A 22,393-nucleotide genomic window follows, 5' to 3' on the forward strand; every position below is an offset into this window, starting at 1 on the left:
CCATTCCACACGTCCTATCTCGATCAGGTCTTTCCCTCTATCGGTTTGTACAGTTTCGGGAGAATTCATCGGATCGAAAGCTTCCGTCGACGCGCCTCTGGCCATTCCAACTTATCGCAAACGTCAAGGCGAAAATCATCCGGCATTTCGCGATGATGGCATGTCCACGCTTAGAATTTTTCATTCCTTCGAAACGCCATCCCGTTGCCACAGTACCATTCGCTACTTCGATCTGATTGATACTGGAAACGGTCGAACGGTAGACGCGTTTTATAGTTGCCAGCCAGTTGTAAGGTGTAACGCTCGGATCGAGTACTCGTAGATCGGTTTTCGGAACGAAATAGCGAAATCTCGATAATCTCGTCGATCGGCAAACTTTCAAACACGGCCGCCAAGAACGACGACGCCGATTACGCGCCCATCTTGTCGCCTACTGTTACACGGCACGCAGACTCTAGATACGTCAAGGTAACGCAACGAGCGAGAATTTATCAGCCGGTTCTACCGCCCACGACCTAACTAGTCCATACACTCGTACACGTCGTTAACGCAAAGATAACGACGCGGCACGACAAAGTCGAGCGATGTTCCGCTCGGTGTCGTTCCGCGTCGGTCTTATCGGCCCTCTCGTAGCGACCGTCTCGATAAACTCGCGTGAAAGTAGCAGCTGCGAGCCGACTTCTTGCTTAACAACGACAATATTCCGCGTGTCTATATTCTCATTCGGCATTTCCTAATGAGACGGAGAGAGGCTAGAGCGTGGCAATTGGCCTCTGTTTCGGATCCGAATGAATCGCCAACGTTAAATTTTATCTCGCGGCGCTACCGTATTTCTAACGTTTCTTCCTCGTCCAACTTGGAGCGGAACTCGACTGCGAGAGTAATGTAGAATTTTCAAAGGACACGAAACGACTTTGGGAGAATTCCGTTGAAAAAGGCAACTGCATAAATTCTGCCGGCTAGCCGTTATCGGCTCTTAAAGACCGACACGCTATTCTTCCAGCGGCAATAAAGAGAGAGCAAAGTTGGTAATGAAAGAACGATCGTGCCAAGGAATTATTCGCGAAACTGAAGAGGCGAGCGAATTGAACGGATTTAAACGGTGGAAAAAATCGAAAGACCGAACGAACGAGAGATAAAAAGAAAGATAAAGAGAGAGAGAGAGAGGAGCAGTGGCAACGGCAGCAGCCGGGGGCAAGACGTTAATGGCCCCATGTTGAAATATTCCCGCGTGCTAGGGGTATCCCGGTTTCGGTGCACGGCTAATGTTATTGGCCTGTCGAGATAGGGGCTTATCTAGTTGCGGGTATACGGCCACCGACACGCACGTGCCGCAACAGTAACCGGCGCCTTTACTCGCTGCACAATGGACACGCAACGTGCACCGACGCGATTATGGCCCTCCCTCGATTTAAACGGTACGACGAAAAACGGTTCTCGCTAGGAAAACGCACGCGCTGCGCTACGAGATTGACAGCGAACGGCCGTATGGCCCGTAACCGGGTTACAGTGGATTCTATTTCCGTCTTAAAGAAGAGCTTGCGATATTGGGAAAGTCGCCGAGCGCTTCCTTTAATCCGCGATATTGGAAAGCCGTATCTCGGATTAAATACACTTGGGTGTGGAGAAAAAAAAAAGAAAATAAAAAATAGAACGTTCTACTTTTCCTCTTGTTTTTCGTTGCACGCGAGGGTATTATCCTTGTCGAACTACAACAAACGAAACGATCTCGTTAGAAAGAAAAGTCTATTCCGACTACTTTTTCCTCTTCGTAGGAGTTGTTGCCTGCGCTCGTAAAAGCTCGAGCAAAAAAGTAAATGCAACGGGGAGGCCGCCGTCTTCCGAACGAGTTGAAATTCTGAAAAGTAGCATCGTTGCGAGAGGCCGATGCGACGCAATGGCCGAGCGACACGAGGGGCGGACCGCGGAGCATTGGCTTATCTACTAAGTAGTTACGCCGTGCGATATGCACGCGTCAGACCGGCAAACTCCTGCAAGGCTCTATTGTGCTGGCGACGGGCATACGTTTCGCGCCACCAACGATTCCTATCTCCTTACAAATTTATGTCTCATTCATAGCCCGTGATTCTCGTCGTGTTCTCGACTGGAAAACGGCCGTGTCCGTGATTATTATAGCGATCGTTCGTTACGAAACCATAACTAAATCAAATTTAAATCAAACGTCTGTCCGATCCGTTAAACTCCTTCGATCCCTTACTCGTGTCCTCGTAGAAACGACAGCGCCGCTACGTACAGCGTCGATTCCTCCGATTATCATCGAGCAAATTAGAAAACGACAGAATTAGAAACCGTTTAAATCTTATTTACATGGTACGTTTATATGGTAAGTTGGAATGCGAGGTCGATCGATTCGCAAAGCGAGATATTCTGATCGAATAATCGTCGATGTGAAAAAATACCAACCGATCGGGAAAAAGCTTTCGACTTTTTTTCAATGTTTATTCGGTCAGCATCTTGTTCCCTTTGGAATCGATGAAATTCGCGCGATATCAATGACTCGAAAATTTACGCGTCGCGAAATCCCACCCGGAGTAGCGAGTGCTTTGAAAACGGTGCGGCGTGTAGAGTGGCATCGCGGCGAAGCTTTATTTCCCTCGAATTTCAATCAGGAAAATCCAATGGAAATAATACAATGGCATTTTATTTCGTTGCGTCAGTTCGTTAATCGCGCGATGCGTTCCGCTCGAATAAAGCGCCCTTCTGCCCGTTACAAATTTTAATATTTCTTCCTTTAGGTCGGATCTGCCGCAGCGAGTCGCGCGTTTCGGCTATTACCAACGACGCGCCGCATCGTTGATTTAAGCGGAAATTTCCCAACGCTTTACGCGGTCCCCGCTAACCTCCTAACGCGTTCAGTGTCATCGTTTCGTGTTTCGAAACGTCGCGCGCCCTGATAAAAAATAAAACCGCGCTTCGCGTTTAATAGAAATTTCGCTAGGCAACTTGTACGCACGGGAGAAGGATTCGACGAACGAATACGCTTTCGTTGCCGCCGCTTCTGTTCTATGTCGCCATTTTCGTTCGTTAAATATTCCTTAGGTCGTTCCGATAATCGAACCGAATTCAGATCGAACAACGATATCGAGCAGCGTCGCGATAACGCCAGGGCACGATACCGAATTTCAATTAATGCGGCGGCACAGCATCGAATCTGCGTAAACGGCCCGATTATTAATTAACCGCATACGCATACGTATTAGCGGCTAGTGCAGTTACACTTGGTTAAGCGGCCGATTCCGCTTCGATTCGTTCGATCGGAAACCTTTTCTCGGCTCGAAATCGATCAACGTAATGAAATTAATTTGCCGACTGTAACGTTTCTCGGTTTTAAATTAAGTTTTCAACCCGCTATATCTGTATGTGCAAACGATGAAGCGGTGTAACGAAAAAGGAGAAAAAAATAAAAAAGAAAGAAAGAAAAAAGAGAGAATCGAAAAGCCGCATGGAGCAATTTCGCCGGAGATATGAGCGAAAAGCAAACCTGGAAATTGGATCGAAATTCGCTGGTAATAGTCGTTGTTTCTAAACGCGCGTGAAAACAATTCAACGAGAACACGATTGATAAAAATAGTGGAGGACGCGGTAACCGGTTTATATATTTTCCTAGGCTTGTTTGTTCCGCGTGGAGGAAATGCTGGATACTCGGTGTTCGATGTCCGCTTGTCTCCGCGTGGTTCGCGTAGCACGTTAGCGTCGGAATTAATTATCGGTAGCCATCTTGCGCGTTAAGCTACTTCCAACGTACAACGGTTATACCGTAATTTTTAGGGTTACGTGCTGGCATAAAAGACGCTAAAACCCCTAGCAGCCACAAAGTAGATAGATAAGTAAAACGATAAAACAGCCCTGGGCTCTGGCTCTTTTGTTTTTCTTCGGTCAAGCCAACCCGTAGTCTCCGCTGGTTTCCCTCCGTCTTCGTTCTCCTTTCCTTCCAACACCGTATTCTCCTGTATCCGGCTCTCTTACCGAAAGATCGCGAGATAAACTCGCTGCTCGAAAGTTGCGCGATATTTCCAACGTTGGTTAAAATTAGTGGAGCTCGCAGGCGAATGTCCGATAACGGTATCTCCGTTTCCGTTATCCGGTTGGTTGCCGATCGCGATAACGCTATCTCCGCTACCGAACGAGTCAACCGCGTCTCTTATTTTCTACCGTTTTTCGATCGGTTATTACGGTTAGTTTTCTAACCTCCACCCTCCTCCTTCTCCGCTTTCTCTTCCACGCCAAGACGAATCGCGGCAACTTTTCCTCGTTCCTTCTTTCAACGTTCGCCAACGTAGAAAAGTCACGAATCAAATTCGGAAATGGAGTTAAAGATGCGAAAAACCAGCGATCCGCCTTAACGAGACAAGTTTAAAGCACGCGTTAATTTTTCGAGCGCACGGAGACGCAGGGAACGGCGCGGCTCCGCTCATCGACGCTAATCGTATAACGGTTGAAAAAATCCCGGCGAACGCGACCAGATTTAAAAGATCAACGAACACGAACGTCTGTTTTGCATTTTGTATGCGTATTGTACCGGCCGGTTCAGCGCCGCTTGTCGCCGGTAGTCAAACGAACGGGAGTGGAGAATTAACGTAATTAGCGATGCTACTACCGTTCTCTGATTATGTCCGTTTAAAAAGAGGCGTTTCCGCGTACACGAAATTTCGATCGCGCTAAAGCTCTTTTCCGTCCGTAAAATCGTTTGCCAGCTCTATGGGTGGACGACCGTCCGAAAAAGATGGAAATTAATCGCTAACGATCGAGCGCCGTCCCTTTGACAAATAAAAGTATCCGAATCAAAGGATCGTTACGTTATATTTCTTCGATGCGACGAATCGTTCGACCGTTGGGAAAAATCGTCGTCTACGGGCGTTTATTAGGAGCTTCTACGTGGTTAATCGAAACGTGTTAACGAGCGCACCTGTTTTTTAAGTAGAGACCGTCTGTCTCGCGAGCATCACGGTTGGCTGGAAATTTTTTAATGGAACGTTACAGAGAGTTCCATTGCGTTCGAGAGTGGCCAAGAGCGAGAAAAACGTGGAATTTGCAGTAAAATGTAACAACGAATTGCTATAATTCGAAAACTTGGCAGCTACCGAGATGTTTTGTTTCGTTCGTCGAAAACTTTCTTCGAGTTGGAAACTCGATATCAGCAAGGAGTTCGTGTTACGCGAAGGAAATTTTCTAGGAAACGCTGAGCGAAATATCTTGTTACCCGTTAAATTTAGAAACGATAGAGGTTAATAGATTTTTATTTCCCTGAAATTCTGCATCCGCATAATCGCGATACAAGATACCAAGATTAGAAGGAAACTAAGGATTGACGATCTCTAGCGATATTTGCGAGCCATCCCGAGTTAAATATTTCTCATACGTGTTCGAAGGTTCTCATTTTTTTAGTAGAAAAAGGAAATGTTTCCGTTCGAGCAAGCCTCTCTATAACAAACGAACTCGCGATCGAAGGAATCCAATCGATGGAAAAATTCTCTCGCGACGATACTTTTGCAACGGGATATCGGGAGCGATGCAGATCTAGGGGAAACTGCGCTCATTTCGGAAACACACTTTCCGCGATGCCGCCGCGACGAAAAGCAAAATCCTTTCGGCTCTGTGTTCGCGTTAAAGAAAGTGGAAAATCTCGGGATTTTCGATCGAGGGGACCCGATGCACGCGAACGTCCCCGTGCTCCGCATTCCTCTGTAGTTTGCGTTCGACAACCTGCGAGAAGGAGAATCGCCGATACGGCTCTCCGCTCGTACGTTCTACGTTTAATTCGCATATGCCACTGGTACATTTCGCTACTCTTGGACGCGACTCTCGCGTCTCCTACATAGCGATTCGTGACAATTTCACGAGGACTGCTCGACGAAAAAACCGCAATTACGTGTAGCCAATGTATTATTAAAAAAAATTCGCTAATCGTCTCGACTTTTTTTGATCAGATTCGCAAGCGGACGTCAATGTTTTCTCTTTGCGGTCGGAAAATCGTTTGCAACGCTTGAAACATTACTAGAAAAAAAAAAATAACAGACAAGAATTTCTCTGAAATTCCTTCCAAGCTATTTCTCGTCGCTATGCCCATCGAATCGAATCGAATCGAACGCGGTATATTCGTCGAATATCGAATACCCGGTACGATGCGTGTCACCCTTTGAACGATAAATGAATTCTCGTTTCCTCACCTGCGAAATTCGCTAGATGCACGGCGTCTCCGATAATTGCTCGATCGGATTAACCGACGAACAGAAACGTCTATGAATATGTTTGATATTCGGGATATTCGGGCTGAGGCCTGAAATATCGAGCGAATTAGTTTCTTGAAACTATCGATAAACGCCACGAGGTACGAAGAATAATTAAAGACCGTGGCGTTTCACAAGGCACGTGGCGGTGGTCAGTGCGGAATCGTTCGAAATTTTGTTCCTGGAGTTACGGTCGTTGCGATTTTCCATTAAACTCGCTTAGTTATTGCGTTGCGGACCGTTTCGGTAAAATCGACGGAACGGCGTGTTACGGCTGGTGTACGCTACGTTTCCAACGAACGGAAACGATGCTCGTTAAGAACAGGTGAAGGAACCAACGAGTCGTCGATTTTTCGATCAAAGAAATCGCCGGAGAAGATATCGCTCGAGTCTAATATATAATAATAATTTGGAACGATAGATACGCTTAGTCGAGTCAGGAAATATCTGTCGTCTAACGTGTCAATGTTAAAAACGTGGAAATTACGTTCGGAATATAGAAGAAACGTTTAAGAAGCTTTCGGCTTTAATCACGAGCAACTCTCGCGTTTGCGACGATTTCGATAGCGAACTCGACGATCGTCCACAGTCCACTCAACGTGAGAAGGTTTCTGCTCTTAAAATTCGCGTTACTTTCTCCATTAAACCTTCCAATTTCGAATTTGGCTCATCTACGGTAAATCGATAGTAAATCGACGGTAAATCGACGGTAAATCGACGGTAAATCGATGGTAAATCGAGAAAATTGCCAAGTATGGCATAATTAGAACGGCACTGTATCGTCTAGAAAGCATTTATCGCGTGGTAAATATTCGTAAATACAAAAGCTATATATGGAACGCGTGCGATCCAAGCGTGCCACGGTTCCCAAGATTCTGCGTGTTTGCCTTCCGCCACTCTAAATACATGTCAATCCCGTTCAAATTACGGGGAATTAAATGGAAATCTGCGACCGCCAATTAATGAGCGATATCCAAGAATTTAATCCGAACGCGCGATCCCGCCTATCGTAATTGTTTAGCGCCGCGGTGCATTGCCGCGGTGCATTGCCACGATTAAAATGAAAATTGACCAACGTGTGAGCGTGAGGGAGTGCGATATCGTGGGAATCCCGTGTCCACGAGTGAAAAACATTTGTAGATAAATCTGTGAACTGTGGGAATCGAAGGTCGAAATTCGATATCGTCCGGTTTCCCGCTTTATCCGACGCGATTCTGAATTTCCATTGATCATCCTTCCATATTAAAACGATTAATAACGTTTCTGTAGAAATTTGAGCACGTTGCGTCAAATTCGGTGATAATTTGTTTAATTGAACGGCAAACGCGAATAACTTAAAGGATGATCGCTCGGATCGCTCGGTAAACGCCGTGCAAGCGTAGCGCAGCGTCGAGTATTCGAGTAATTATCTAAATTGTGCCAACTACAGATGCGACCGAGGGGAATGAAAGTAATTAGGATGGCGCGCGTCGATAAAGAAACATCTCCCCCGATACGTAAGTCACTGGCGGAACCAACTCTTCGTTATCTCTCGCCATCTTTTAGATCGTTGCTAAATTTTCCTCCCCGATAAGACGAACAACGGCCGAATCGTAGAAGAGACCGACCACCTCTTTTCGTCTCGACTAAAAAAAAAAAAAAAAAAAAAGAGAAAGAGAGAAAAAGAGAAAAAAACGAAGAAAGAACGAAGAGAGAAAGAGAAAACAATCTACAAATCGTTCCGAGAGATAGCTCGAAGTAAAAAGAGGGAAAAAGATACAATAGGAGAGAGGGAAGAAAGAAAGAAAGAAAGAAAGAAAAAAAAAAGGTGGACGAGGAAGGTAAGAAACAAAGGGCGAGACGGTGCGACGCGTCTGCAGGTTGTACGTCGACAGGTAAGCCGGAATACAAATTGCGCGACGGTTCGTTAGAGACAAGAAAAGGGAGCGTATCCCGTGTACCTTGAGAGCAGCGGGCCACGCTTCGTTACTCATCCGTCGAGTGGTCCTAAAACAAAAACGGCAACGGATGCAATTAGATACGATGCGACTATTCCTTTCTTCCTGTTCCTTTCTCATCCACCGACTATCGCGCGTACGTGTGTATTACGCGTGATCGTGGCGGACAGTCGCGGCGTTAGGACGGGAGGGTGAAAGGATAGGTTGCGCTACCTCGAGTCGAATTTCCTATTGAATTTAGCCGAGCTCGCGAGAGATTCGTAATATTACATCGCGGTCTACCCTCGTTCGTGCACCCCCGAGGAATCCATTTCCGACTTTTCTCCGCTACCGGTTCGTACCGGCGCCCTGGGACTCGTCTACCCGCTCCCCCGTCCACGGAACAGGCGAAACCTCGTTCGTCGCGACTCGTTGTGCGCCTTCGTTTTCCAATTCCTACGTTATCCACGCTATCCGACGGCAGCATCGCGGCTAAGAAGATGTAGAAAAGCGGCCAAGTTCGCCACTCGTGACATTTTTGGAAGGATCGGAACGACGAGTGGGGACGATTTCCAAGCAGCTTCGATAATGATCGAAAAGGAAGTTGCGGTCGTCGCGTACGCGAGGGAGGAACATTCTCGTACCGAAAGGGCGATCTCGCTTCCCCGGAGCGAAGCTTCTCGACAAAAAGTTGGCTCGCGCGTTTCAACGCGCTCCACGTTTCCATGGAGTTTCGCCGAGGACGGGACTTTCGAGCCGAGGGACGTCCCTTTCCAGCGTTCCGCGTTTTGCTCGTCGGAGCCTGTCCCCTTGCACCGTTACCGCGTTTCTAGATGCGATCTTACGCTGCCTTTCGTCGCGTCGCGTTCTTTCTCTGTGCCACGGTTCCAAGACCATCCGTCGATGATAATAAAAATTCGTTCGAAAGTCGGTGCGCCTCCGTCGATCTATACTCGGCCGATATAGTTACAACCAGAGACCCGTATTGAGGATCTGGCCTTTTAACGTTTTTAACGAGCCTCGTTCTTGGATCGCGCGTCCCCCTTCAAACCTATCGCGCATACGTCTTTCTCCGTAATTTCCTCCAACCTTTGTGCATCGGACGACTCTTTCAACTCGGCGTGCTCCGACAACTAACTCTGCTCCGTCTACTTTGGCAATGGGAACGAGACAAAGGACTTGAAACTTCGGAATAGAGTGGCGGATCGATCCAGGCTTCTGTCGGCACTTTTCACGAGAACGTGGCTTCCGTCCAGAATGTACCATAATGCATCCTCGAATACGGTTCGGGGAACATCGTAGCCTATATATACGAGCGACCGATATTATCCGGCTTTGGCTTTAAACGACAAACGGATTATCCTGCAAATCGTTTAAAATCGGCAGCCAGTTTACAGGAAGCTAGCTTCCGGTTTCGAACTCGGCATATGCCACGGTATCGAAGGACCCGGCGCGACTCGACACCCCCGGACAAAAGTTTCTCCCACGCCATGCGCGCCGATACGGTAACGCTCTCTCGATTAAACGTGTCGGCGGTTTTTTGCGTTTTCGGTTTCGCGTCGAACGGGGATAGGGGCGAGAAGGTTGACGTGGCTCGCTGCCGTTAACATCGAAACACGTACGGTGAGAAAAGAGAAGAAGGGCAGAACCTAGACGCCGTATTAACCGTCTTCGTATCGAATATCGTTCCGCTATGTCGTCGCGGTATTGGGATTCGGGGAAGAAAGAGCGAGGTTGGAACGTGCCACTGGAAACCCCGATGTTTCTAATGACATTAACGATGGAAATCGTTTGCGCGGATCAGCTTCTCCAACCAAGTCGCAGCTATCGGCCGCATCGAAATCCCCGTAAACGCGACGAAAGGAGATGCGAAACTGAGAGAGACGGGGACGCGTAAACGAGACACGAGGCAAAGGTGCAAGGATAGTAAGTTGGCGAAAGCAGCGACGGATGGACGAGCCGGATAACGATTCGGTTGCAGCTCGTTGACGGAATATCGTGGGATCGCGATTAGCAGCGATTCGTTGAGAGATCGGGGTTTCCGAGTCGTATAGAAGGCGATGCCGAGACGATGGTGGTGGTGTTTCGTTCGTTAAGTTACCGTTCACCTAGAAGCGTTTTCTATCGGTGGGCGTGCGTCGAAGCGTGCCTTTTTAAAGAGGTCGTACACCACGGCAGTTTCTTCCGCTGCTCGTTTTTCGCTCGTCGCCACTGCGCTCGCCCTTCTCCGCGCGCGCGCGCGCACGCTTCTAATTAACAATGTCACCGGTCGCGTCGAGTCGCCGCCGGTGCGGTTGCCAGCGAGAAGCTTTTAACGAAGCCAGACGAGGCGACGTACGGCTGCATCCAATTGGGAGCAACCGGTGCGTCCATGCGAGATACGTTTCTCGACTCGGTTTCTCCGCCAAAATTCCAAGATCGATATCCGGTATCGGTGACGAAAACGCGCCGGTCGTTTGCCGCGCGATACGCAACGAAAGCGGCCCGAACGCAACGGGGTAATTTCACCGAGCCCCGATGATTAAAAACGGGAGGGAATCGACGGTGCGAGATTTCTCGACGAAGCTGCGAACGAGTACTGGATATTGAGATGAATTTAGCCGCGCGACGACGTCCTCCTTTCGCAGATTTCCAAGCGAAATTTCGCGGGAAAGTCGAGGAATTTGTAGAAACGTCGTACGATTCGTCGTATTTTATTAGCTCTCCGGGCAACACGACAGACGTACGTACGTATCTCGAATTTCGTTTCTGCGAAATTTCACGGTGCCGGGAGAAATGATTCGCAAGGACTCGAATCTTATCGTTGACGCGAGTCGATTTTCCAGAATCGTGAAGAAAGTATCTGGCCAGCCGAGCGTGTAACACGGTTTCTTAGATATGAATTTCTACAAGCGCAGCCTAACCCCGACTTATTCCGATTTCAGATAAGATTTCCATCTTCGAAGAGACGCCAACCGTGCAGAGAGAGGAGAAAAGTTGTAGTTATCGTTCGCACGAACGCAAACTTTTCATAGCGGAGTGTTTCTGTCGCGTAGTCGACACTTTCTTTGGAAAAAATTGCCGTTTAGCGAGCGTATTTAACATCGATGGTCAATTTACCCGATTGCATTTTTTCGTAAGAACCGCGAAACTTTGCGGCAAGCTTAACGACCGAATCGAATTTCGCGTACTTTTCCGCCGACTTTTATCCTCTTGGCCTGTTTCGCGTCTCCGTCGGCCGTTTTCCGCGGTTTTCTATACATATAATAGAATTAGCCAGTCGTATTTCGCCGATACAACGATTATAACGCGTTAAACCGGTCCGCGTCCCCGTACCTGAACGTATCGATTGCCTCCTCTGTTTCTCCGGTTTTCGTTTCTTTCGTGCCAACCGAGCCGAACAAAGGCCTACTAGGTATATGCGAATAAATGTGCGATTAAAAGTGGACAGACCGTTTCGATAGAAAGTTTGTCGTCGTTTCTATAATTTCGTCTCCTCCTGCCTGACCCCGATTTTATTATATCGTACATCATCCGCCCTTTTCCTACGTTTCCTCCTTCATCCCCTCTTACCTCTTCCCATGCGTTTCCTCCGTTCTTCGCCGTTCCATTTGTTCCGTCGTATTTCTATCTCTAGCCTGTTTTTCTCAACCCGCCTTCCCCCATTTCCTGCCCGCTTCCTTTTTCTCCTTCGCTTGTCACGCTTTCTCTTATTTAATCGAGTCTCTCCTCCCTTCTTCGCCGCGTTCTCGGCATAACTCTGCGCCGTTCTTTCTAGTTTTTCACCGAGCCCTGCCTCGCGCCTCCCGCTCCCTCCTCGCCGCTGTCCCTAATTCCCTTCTCAGCCGGTTAAAACCTCCTGCCCCGTCGTTCCCAGCTTCAGTCGATCCGTGTCTCCGTTCGCTGCCGCCCCGTTCCGATAATAACGCGGCAACCCGTCGCCGGAAATAAAGAGCACCTCGCGCTGATCCCTTTTGTTTCATCCCGAGCGATTCACCCCTCTCCTCGTTCGGTCGCCACCTCCTCCCTTTATACGAGACCGGTAAAAAATAATTGCAGAGCCGAAAGCGACGGAGATTCACGGCCCCCTTTTTCACCGCTGCGCCACGCCGCGCCGCTACGAACCGCGTACCGTGTTCCCCTTTTGTCTTCGATCGCCGTCCGGTGACAGCGTTCTTTATCACGGCCTACGGCCGTCGCACGCCCTTTCGTTACCGAGTTGTCGTCACCCCTTGGAAAATACACAGCCCGCTGCAAACCCGTTGCAAACCCGTTGCAAACCCGTTGCAAACCCGTTGCTTCCGGAAATCCTTTCGTGTAAGAATTCCACCGGTGAATGCCGCGGAGAGGATTTAAGATAGAAGGGTTCTCTGGTTCGAGCGAGTGGAGCGAGTGATTAATGCGAGGCTGGATCTGACAGGCAAGGCGTGCAGAGGCAAGAACGCGGCAGACCGAGTATACGGAAGAACAGCGGATTGCTTCTGTGCCGAGATCGAGCGACGGTCAGTCTTTGCCACGGATATCGAGTAACCGTGTTGTTGTTGTTGCTGCCGACGATAACTCATAGCCGCTAATTTGCCGGAGTAAAAAATACGACGCGAGATTTCGAATTTCGAGGAAACTCGTCGATTTTCCCTACCGTTTACAAGCTTCTGACGTTAACGCGTTATTTGCGATTCGATGGTAGACGATCCAATTATATCGGCCAAGTTTTCTTCTTCCACTTTAATTACCGCTTCTCTAGTTGTATTTTCTTTGGCGAATCGGCTCTTACACTCGCTGCGCGAAATTAAACTTTACCGTTAAACTTGGCTTTCTTGTCGATAAAGTTCGATGGACATGGTGGACGTATCGCGCATCGCGCGATCGCCTTCTAAGCTCAGCGACCAAACGAAGAATCAAAGTCTCCGACCATGTTTCGTTATTACTAACTTTCCGTTGAACACGCGCGCTTACAGCCCCCTAGCTTCCTCTTGCTCCGTTTCGCCCGCGGTTCCCAAGATATTACGACGTTAACTACGGTAATTAAAGTACGGTTCTATGTAGACCGTGATTAACAGCTGGCCGGTGTCTCGAGTCACGGCCCGCCCCGCGACATCCGACGTCGTAAATAACAAAATTAACTTCTCCCGTTTCTTAATCGCTAGGCTCGAGACGAAAGCAACGACGACCGATCGATCATTCATCGATCCTGCAAATTATCCCTATAGCGGATATACGTTCGCCTATACTTGAATCGTCACGGCCCGCGATAAAGTTCGCTTGCTTTCAACGCGGTCGCGTCCACGGAATCGAGACGTTTGACATTGATCGGCGGCTCGGTTTCCAGGATAATAGAGAGCACATATTTCAGCGTGTTGTTTCGCGACGAAAACGTCGCGTCGAGGCAGCGTTTATGCAAAAACAGCGGCTAAACGGTGAGAGCGCGTCGGCGACAATTTTATTCCCCAACGTCACGACGTCACAATGTCACGACGTTACGACGTTACGACGTAACTACCGCGAGACAGCGAGCCGCTTGGAAGGGTTGTTTTAAAGGAGAATCGGCAAGAAGAGGGGAAAAGAGACAAAGGTGGTTATAAACGAAAAGAAAATACGAGTCTGCAGCGATGTTTCCGCGTTGATATTACGTTAGAGGCGGAACGCTGACATTCGCGGTTGCAGAAGGAATCCATCCGTTAAACGATGTAGAAAGCAACCGGTTTTATTTCCGACAAAAAAAAAAAATCCGACTCTTGCGCGACGTAGTTTAAAGACGCTGTTTCATCTTTGGTCGGTTGCGCGACTTTCTGGCCAAGGGCTTTGACACGCACGCGTTCGTTGATGTTTCGAACGTTTATCGATAAAGTTAAAAAGTTAATTAAAGCGAAATACCGATAAAACACCTCGTTCGACGAGTTTCTCTCGATAAAGGGGTTGCAAGTCTGAACGTTATTGGAAATTACGCGAGAAGGTTGGACGGTGGACGGGGGTGATAGTTGGACGAGGTGCGAGCGATTCGCTCCTCGTCGCGGAAACTTCCAACGAAACGTCGGACTTTATTCCTGACCTATCGAAACTTGGCGTGCAAAATTTACAACTAACTCGGCCGCGTTCGTCGTTGGTTGCCAGAACGTCCAACGGTACGGGCATATCCTTGAAAGATTACACGTAATACGGGAGGATCGAAACGAAGGTGGCTCGACAGATACGCTCCGACCTTCTCCGTTTCATATTCGCTGCACCGTATACGATAGCCGTGATATTTAGGGAACGCAGTGAAACTGGAACAGCTGACCGAAAAATCGAAATTGCAAGTTGAGCGCTTCGCAGCGCAACGGAGCGAGAATATCTTCAACGGCGCCGATCGATTTACGCGGAAGATCGTTGCGAGCCTAAGAAGAGCTCCGAGTTATTCGAGGCAAGCTCATCGCGCAGAGTGATTGATTGTCCTGATCGACTAGCGAAAAATAGTCTTTATCCAAAGATATTTCCGGCCAAGGCGTCGCAGGCTCCCTTTGCCAGGACGACGATCAAACGTGCTGTTAGACGGATTAACGGTGAATTAAGCGAAGCAGCTTTTAATCGACGCTGCTCGAATATCAAGTAAGTTGTTAGGACGGGAGTAGCCCGAGTGGCAAAACCGAGGTAATGCCGTATTTCGAAGAGATTGCTTCACCCCGAGTGATTTAACGTCGTATAATCTGCTACGTTTTTTTCTTTTTTTTTTTCTTTTTTTGTTCTTTTTTTTCAAACGGTACCTCGCGCACTTGTCGACGCGTTTGAGTTATTAACTCTCTTGTCCCCTTCCATCTCCTTCCTTTCCCCCTTTTTCTCTCTCTCTCTCCCTTCTATTTCTTTTTTCTTTTTTTTTTTATTTCTTTTTTATTTATTTAGATTTCTTTCGTTTTTCAACCTATCTTTTTAAAGCGCTCGCGGAGGTGCTAAATATATCGTTTTATGCTTAATATATGCTTAACAAAGTAGGTATAAAAGCGACGTTGAAACATTTTACTCTAAATTTAGCCGTTACAAAAAAAATCTGCGCAACGGCTCCCGCGGGACGTTACAAATTTCGAGGACCAGTTTTACAGCGTTACGAAATATACCGCAACAACATCGGCACGAAACCTCGCGCAGTCTGAATTACCGTAGGAAAAAAGAGATTCCAACTCGGCAGGCATTCGCGACCGAGTGACGCAAAAATGCGTCGGTTTCCACGAGCGGGGAGGGGAAAAAAGGAAAAGAAAAAGGAAAAGAAAAAGAAAAGGAAGAAACTCTGGAACACGGAGGTTCGCCGAACCGGACAATAATTCGTGCATCAGTTCGCCAAACTTGCGAATGCTCGCTGAACGCGTCGAACGACGAAAGCCTAACGAAACGATACGTACCGATGGAAAGAACTTGCAAACGGTAACGAGCTCGACACCGAGAGTCGCTCGAATCTGGCAGAAGAGGGTACGATACGCGGAACTTTGAACGGATAAAACGGCCACCGTCGTTCGTCGATAAACGGAGCTGCTTTCGTAACGCGTTCTTCGCCAGAATTCTGCGAAACGTTCGTTCCTACCTGCGACGCGCTCGAGCAACGTGTAAGGAAATTCGTCACGTCGTGCTGGAACGATCGTAGCTAAACTCGAACGAAACGTGGCGGTTTCCAGTTGTTCGTTGTTAGTCGTCTCGAATGGGATACGACGGGCAATGGTAAAATAAAAAGTTTTACCAGACAGTGGACGACGCTGAGAATCCATCGGCGATAGCCGCAATTCCGTGCGAGTAAGCGGCAATCTACTCGCTACAAACCTAATCGTATCCGTGTGCTCGTGATTGGTATATCTTGCCACGTCAATAGACCGCCAGCGACAGGTGCTACGTATCGATCTTATTAGACAGGAGGAACAATGGCAAACAAATCACGATCGCGTCAATGTCTATACGTAGAACGACGCAAACGGATACGTTTGTCCACCTGATCGTTCGTAGTTAGACCGGTCGGACTAGCGAAATTCTCGATCGAGCGTTCTCGACTTTGCGTTCGCGAGCGCAACATGTCTCGCTTCTCTTCTTAACGCCAGCTACGAGCGTGCAGGTAATCCGGCGAGTTTCGTCTCGTCGAGCGTTGTCCGGCGATGTAATCGCGAACACGAGACGTCGTCCGGACAAATTAGACCGCGTCGAGCAGCTGTTGAAGCCGCGATGGCTCCCGAGGCGGACCGAGAAAGTGCATCTGACGGCTTAACGACTTTTCGTCGGCGAACCGGCAAAAAATAGGCCAACTTTCGTCGAAAGTTTTCTTGCTTTTCTCCGCACGGATAACCGCTTACAACGGGTGAACTTTGTCTTTGGCAGTGACGTTGCACGAACGGTCGTTACGTTCGATAAATGGGCCGCGAGGGGAGCGCGGATTCCACTCGGGCCTTTCCAAGCGGTCTACCCCGACTATCGTTCTCGTCTGGCGTACGAGCTGCCCACTTAAATAACATCCTCTCCGAATTTAAATTAAAATTGCGCACCGCGCCTTCCTTCCCTCGTCCAATTAGATCGCGGTCGCTGCGGTTTCAACTAACTTTTAAACGTAAATAACGAACCTATAAATTCGCCGAATTCTCGCCATTCTTCGGAAACGGAAATTCTTTCTTTCGGTTCCCTTCGGTCGAACAGATTCGCTTTGAATTTACCTCGAGCGTTTTAAAGTGGAAAAAGCTATTCTCTTGCAATATAGAAAGAAATAGGAACGCGGCGTTGCTAGAAGAAGGGAAAAGATTCCGGCACGTGAGCTTTAAGGATGTCCGCGTTTGCGTCTCGGAGGAGCGACGAACGTCCGGGGCGAAAAGAAAAATAGGACGGCTGGTATAACGCGTGCTCTCATTGGCAGACGCTGTATCGAGAGAACGAGGCAACGAAAGATTGCCAAGATATCGAGACCAGGCTGTTCCACGACACGCGTGTAGACGCTGAAAACAGGATGAGCCGTATCGTCGATACCGAAAGCTGATTTTACCACGCGAATCGGAGAAATCTACTTGTTTGGCAAAGTAGTTTCGCGAGATAGCTAACGTCGAGAATTTGCCCGTATGTTTCAGATTCTCGGCAACTGGGATAACGGCAACGTGTCTCTGGAAATACACTCGCGAAACTTGCGACAAAGATTTGCCATCAGTCGCCTTAAGCAAAGTACCTTGTTCCTCGTTTGATCGATAAAAGCTAATACGAAATCAGAAGACAAGGGGATCTCTTTATTCTGAAAATGTATATCGAGAGTCGTGAACGCGCGTTATGATATACAGGCTGGAACGAAGGAGAGAAGAGACGGTATCGCGATATCGATATCTACTTGAAAGGCGAGATAAAAGAACGAGGTCCCTTTCGGCGCTCGATATTCGAACGACGACGATCGTTTCCTTTTAGTCCGACGTACTAAATACGTATAACAACGAGAGCTGGAATTATCAACAGGAAGGTAAGCAGGTGTCTGTGTTTTCTTTTGCTCTGGTCGAGATAAACGCGCGTGTGTTTTGCCGCCAAGTGGGAAGGAACATAATGGAACGAAGAACACGGACGAGCGAAATTGAAACTAGCTTTGTAACGGACACGCAACGGATTTCGTACGCACGGTAAATTCTCGCAGCGAAAATGTCGGCCGGTTTGACAACGACGACGCGTCGAACGTATTTCAGCGATTCGCAAACTGTAACCGTTTCCTCGATATTTTCCGTTAGCTACTAACTAAATTGTTAGGAATTTTCAGTCGATCGATAGATGGAAATGGTGGGTTCCCGTTTTCACCGTTCACGCACGAACGTACGAAACCGACAGAGATTCGATAGTTACACGCACGTCGTCGTATCAGGAGACGTATCAAAGTCTCGCACAGAAGGATCAGTCTCGCGAAAGATCACACGGATGTCATATTCGCGAACATCATGCGGGACGTACGTCTCGCAGGCAATCCGTTTATACGTTATTGTCCCGTCCTTGAACGGAATAATTTTCAAACAGCCGGAGGATACGCGCGTTTGTTGCGATACGAGCGTGACAAATACCGCTGACACTTTCTCTCGCGAGCAATATCTCGCTCGGTAGAAACGCTTCGTTCGCCTACGATGCCAGAAAAGCTCGATTCTCTGTCTCGACAACGTCTTCCGATTATCACCGGTGTAAAAACGAGAAAGTGTAAACGAATAAACAGACAAGTTCGATAAATAAGGTACGTTTATCGAAGCAACTTGAAAATCTGCTGAAAACCGTGCGCGAGCCGCGTTTCAGCGCAACAAACACCACCTGTAAATATTCAGCCATCGCGCAGACAGCTTTCAATCGAGTCACCGTCGATCGGCCGCTTTTTTCCTAGCGTTTCACCGTGAACGCGAGCAACGGTGCCCTGTCGAACCTGTCGATACGCAGAGCGCCGAAAACAAGACGCGACGTTCAGCGAAGCGTGCCCGACCGATTGTTCACCCTTAGCCGCGGAACCAACGCCAGAGAATGGGCGAAAAAGTTGGATATCGCTGGAACGGCGGCCGTAACGCGGATCGAACGACGCGCCAACGACCGTGCGTTAGAAACCGATCTCTCGAAAGCGCGATCCTTTTAATACGCGTGCTCTCGCGAGAATCACCGCCCATTCAAATTCGCGTCTCCGAACCTCGTCAAAGCAAATATCTATCTATCATCCAACCACCGAAACCATTCCTCCCTCTCGCCGACGTCTCTTCGCTGCTGGTAAACTCGAGTGCATCCGTTTAACGACGGAACCTTTCCGCGACATTGATTCTCTTTTTCCTCGGTCCGTGCGCGCTGATTCGCCGATCGAGTCTTTTATTCGCAGAGACGGGCTTGAAACGACCATGACGGTTTTTACGTTGGTAAAACGCGGCAATGCGTTTTACGAATCTGCTTAAATGCACCGTGACCGTGGCTATTAACGTATCCTATTATCGCAACAATGCGAAACTTTTCTCGTATATCGCTTGAATATCGAATATATCGCTTAAACCTCGACGTTTTAAACAACTTTTTCCCGCGCATACGTACAACCGACGCGGTGTTTGGCCTTAGCGTTGCGGTTATACGGGAAAGTAGGCCTCGGTATCTCATATTAATCTTTTGGCATCTTTTACGTTTACATCGATAAGGATAAGCCGTGAATGTTACTAAATGCTATAATCCGACCCAGCTTGCAAACTCGGACCGAGCTACGGCATATTTTTCCCTGTAATTCGTAAATAAAAGAGCACTGGCCGTGCGTACAGGACAAAACTGTTGGAAACGTCGATCCTTGCAACGGTATTTCAAAAGCATCGAGATCGAAGGTGGCCCCATTTTTTACCGACTCACGAATCGCTGCCGCTTCTCCTCGTGTTCTCCGCGTTCGTCGTTGAAAACCGCGATCAAACGAGCGATAGAAAATTTTAGTTAAATTTCCCGTCATCCTGTATTTTCCTTCGCAACTTGATTTCCTCGATCATCGATTATTTCTTATCGTAGAAGGAATTATCCGGGGAAAAATCTTATCGTCACCAAGATTTCCTTCTATAATCCGCTTGTACCGGGCAGCGTCACCCTCGTTCGAAAAGTTCAAGGGGCACGGGGCGAGTCTATTTCCGCGCGGAGAGTTAACCAACATCTGGAAGGAGTGGCGTAAACGTGTCTACGCCCGGAGAGGATGACGCCCGTTCGCGAAGAATATATACACGAGGGCCGAGAAAGCACGAGCGAGGGTTGTCGAGCGCGTTTTGCATTTGACGCGCAGCCACCAGCGAGCGAGTTAATTCCCCGCCGTTTCCTGCAGAATCCCTAAATTACGAGCGAGACGAGACCGCTTTGTCGAATTCCTGGTACTCAGGTCGGACCCGGTGGTTTTCGTGTTCGACGCTCCGCGTCGATTATTCGCAAATTTATCGTCGCCGGTATTTGATCGATTTGGCCGACTCAGAATGGATAGCAAAACACGGAAAGAGCTCAAAGGCCTCCGGACGTTTGGCCCACGAATCTTCTTCGCTCGATAAATATACGTTCGAGACCACGGACATCTTTTCGATCCTCCAACGATCGCAATTTTATTAACTGCTCCGCCGGCCATCGAACGGCAACCTCGATGACAGTCCAAAGAAGGCACGCGGCTCTTTTCGTTACGTCAGCCTAAGCGTAAGAAAAAAACTATCTTGTAAACGTTGAACGATCGATGGTCTTAAATTTCGTAACGTCCGGTAAAAAGCGTGGATTTGTGTGTGTGTGTGTGTGTGTGTGTGTCTATGGCGAAAAAGGTTTCCCTCGCGCAACTATGATCGAGCAGCCAAGCTCGAAAGAAACAACGTAAAAATGGAGAGGAAAAAGCATAATCCCGGCAGAAAGGAAAGATCCAAGTGCTTCTCGCTTGTTCTTAAATCCGGAGAGTAAATGGAACGACAGTAAGAAAAGCAATGGCCGAAAATGGAGCGTTCCACTGAATAATGCAACGTTAGACGGTGAATAAATACCGGCCGATAAAGCAGTCGCAGCGTCGGTATCGCCGGCTTATTAACGATAAAATCAACGACGCCGCGAGACTTTGTCGATGCGAGGAACGTTCGTTCGAGACTTTGCCTCGCGATGAGAAACAGTTTTGAAGGAAACGCGTGTAGATAAGGGAGCGGCGATTCCGCCGAACCGGAATGCGAGGAAAAGAAGCGAACGATTTTGCGAAGCCGACGCGGCGCAAACTTTGCTCGCGACGTTGACAAACAGAGAAACGGAAAAGTAATTTCTCCAATCTCGAGAATATTTATGAAACGCGGCAAACAAAGGTACCTATCGCGTGTTTACGCTTTATAAATAGGAGGAAAACAGAAAGGAAGGAAGTAAGAGAACAGGCGGAAAGGAGAGAGAGAGAGAGAGAGGGAGAGGCGGGCGGATTGGCGAGGAATATCAGGATAAATTTCCACGACAAACACCGAACGGGGCAGTCGAGTAAGCTATTTCAAAAATATACGTACGGACAGCTCTGGTTTCCAGCTACTGTTCGCAATTCGTACGCTTTGGAAAGTTTGGGAAAGCCGACGGCGTACATGCACGCCGCTCGCTATTTTTTAACGCTCTCATAAACTTTCGATGCAGTCCAAGTATTAACATGGCAGGGCAAAAACAAGGAGAAAAAAGCGTATTCGTATTCGTCGATGCTGCTTTTGGCGTCGATGAAACCTCCATTGCGATCGAAATAAACGGGCGAATTTTCACCGACCTATGAAACGTCCGACACCGCGTATTTGTTCCCGGGAAAAAATACGAGAAAACCTTTGGTAAGGTCAATTTTTTTAACCGTAATCGCTCACCGGATACGCAATGTTGCAAGTTTATCGCAATGAAAAAATGCCAGGAAAAAAAAGAAGTTTCTCTACTCGCGGCGTACGGCCCGATGACTCTTGACAACGCAACAAGTTCGACGATTTGAAATTTCTATTCTTCGAAAGTGAAATAAACGTGGAAAAGGCGTGATTTTAAATAAACGCTTGGTAATTTCATAATGTAAATGTTTCGTTTAATTTACCTGTACTCGTTTCGTCGTCGATCTTTCGAGTTTGATCTTACGTGGCGCGAAACCTATTAACGCGCGACGCTTTTCAGAATGAAAGAAAAAAAGCATCGAAAAGTTGCTGACGTTTTTGAAACGAACCGTAGCGTACACCCGCTATTACCTAGTCACGATTCCAAACGCCGCGAGCTTTTATCTGCATTTTCAATTTACTTTTTCGTATTAAAAGTAACTGGCTGCCGCTGGTTCGTTTACATCTACATATAAAGCGAGCTGATCGATGAAAAATTGCGTGGAAAAGAAAATCACGAAAAAACGGAAGACGTTGGAACAACTCGTTCGTGGAAGCCTCTATTCGCGAAAGCGATATTTCCTACGAAAAATATTATTTGATTCGTTCGTTTCAAAGAAAAGCGACGAATCTCGTTGCGTGGCGACGCTTGCGAACCATACGAAAGGAGGGAGGGAGGGAGGGTGGGGGAGAGAAGAAAGGAGAAAACACGGTACAAAACAGGGCAGAGCTGGCTGGTTAATTTGCTTGTAACGATGCTCGCTGGTTACAGCTGGTTGACGTTTCCCGGCTCGGTTGCCACGGACTAGAGCGGTCTCCTTGAAAATCGTCGAAACGCGAGGGTGACGCGTCGCGCACGGGCTTAATTATCACGAGCGCGATATGAAAATTAGCCGACGACGATGCGTTCGTTCGTTTCCGGGCGAAACGCGGTGACACTTTGCACGGCGAAACTGTTTGAAAAGCGGAC

The 22,393-nt window shown here is 48.1% G+C and overlaps 1 protein-coding gene across 4 annotated transcripts in view; it reads right to left on the reverse strand.

Annotated features, from left to right (window-relative positions):
* The window catches only part of LOC132916184 (leucine-rich repeat-containing protein 24-like), a 143,330-nt gene that overhangs the window by 54,247 nt on the left and 66,690 nt on the right, over window positions 1-22,393 (reverse strand). For 2 of the 4 annotated variants that reach the window (XM_060975961.1, XM_060975959.1), the window contains one exon: window positions 8,189-8,234. The exons of the other annotated variants lie outside the window; for them this stretch is intronic. The gene's annotated coding sequence lies outside the window, so the exon portion shown is untranslated. The remainder of the gene's footprint in view (window positions 1-8,188; window positions 8,235-22,393) is intronic. 4 annotated transcript variants of the gene reach the window in all.

This window comes from Bombus pascuorum, chromosome 2 (assembly GCF_905332965.1).
Source record: "Bombus pascuorum chromosome 2, iyBomPasc1.1, whole genome shotgun sequence".
NCBI lineage: Eukaryota > Metazoa > Arthropoda > Insecta > Hymenoptera > Apidae > Bombus > Bombus pascuorum.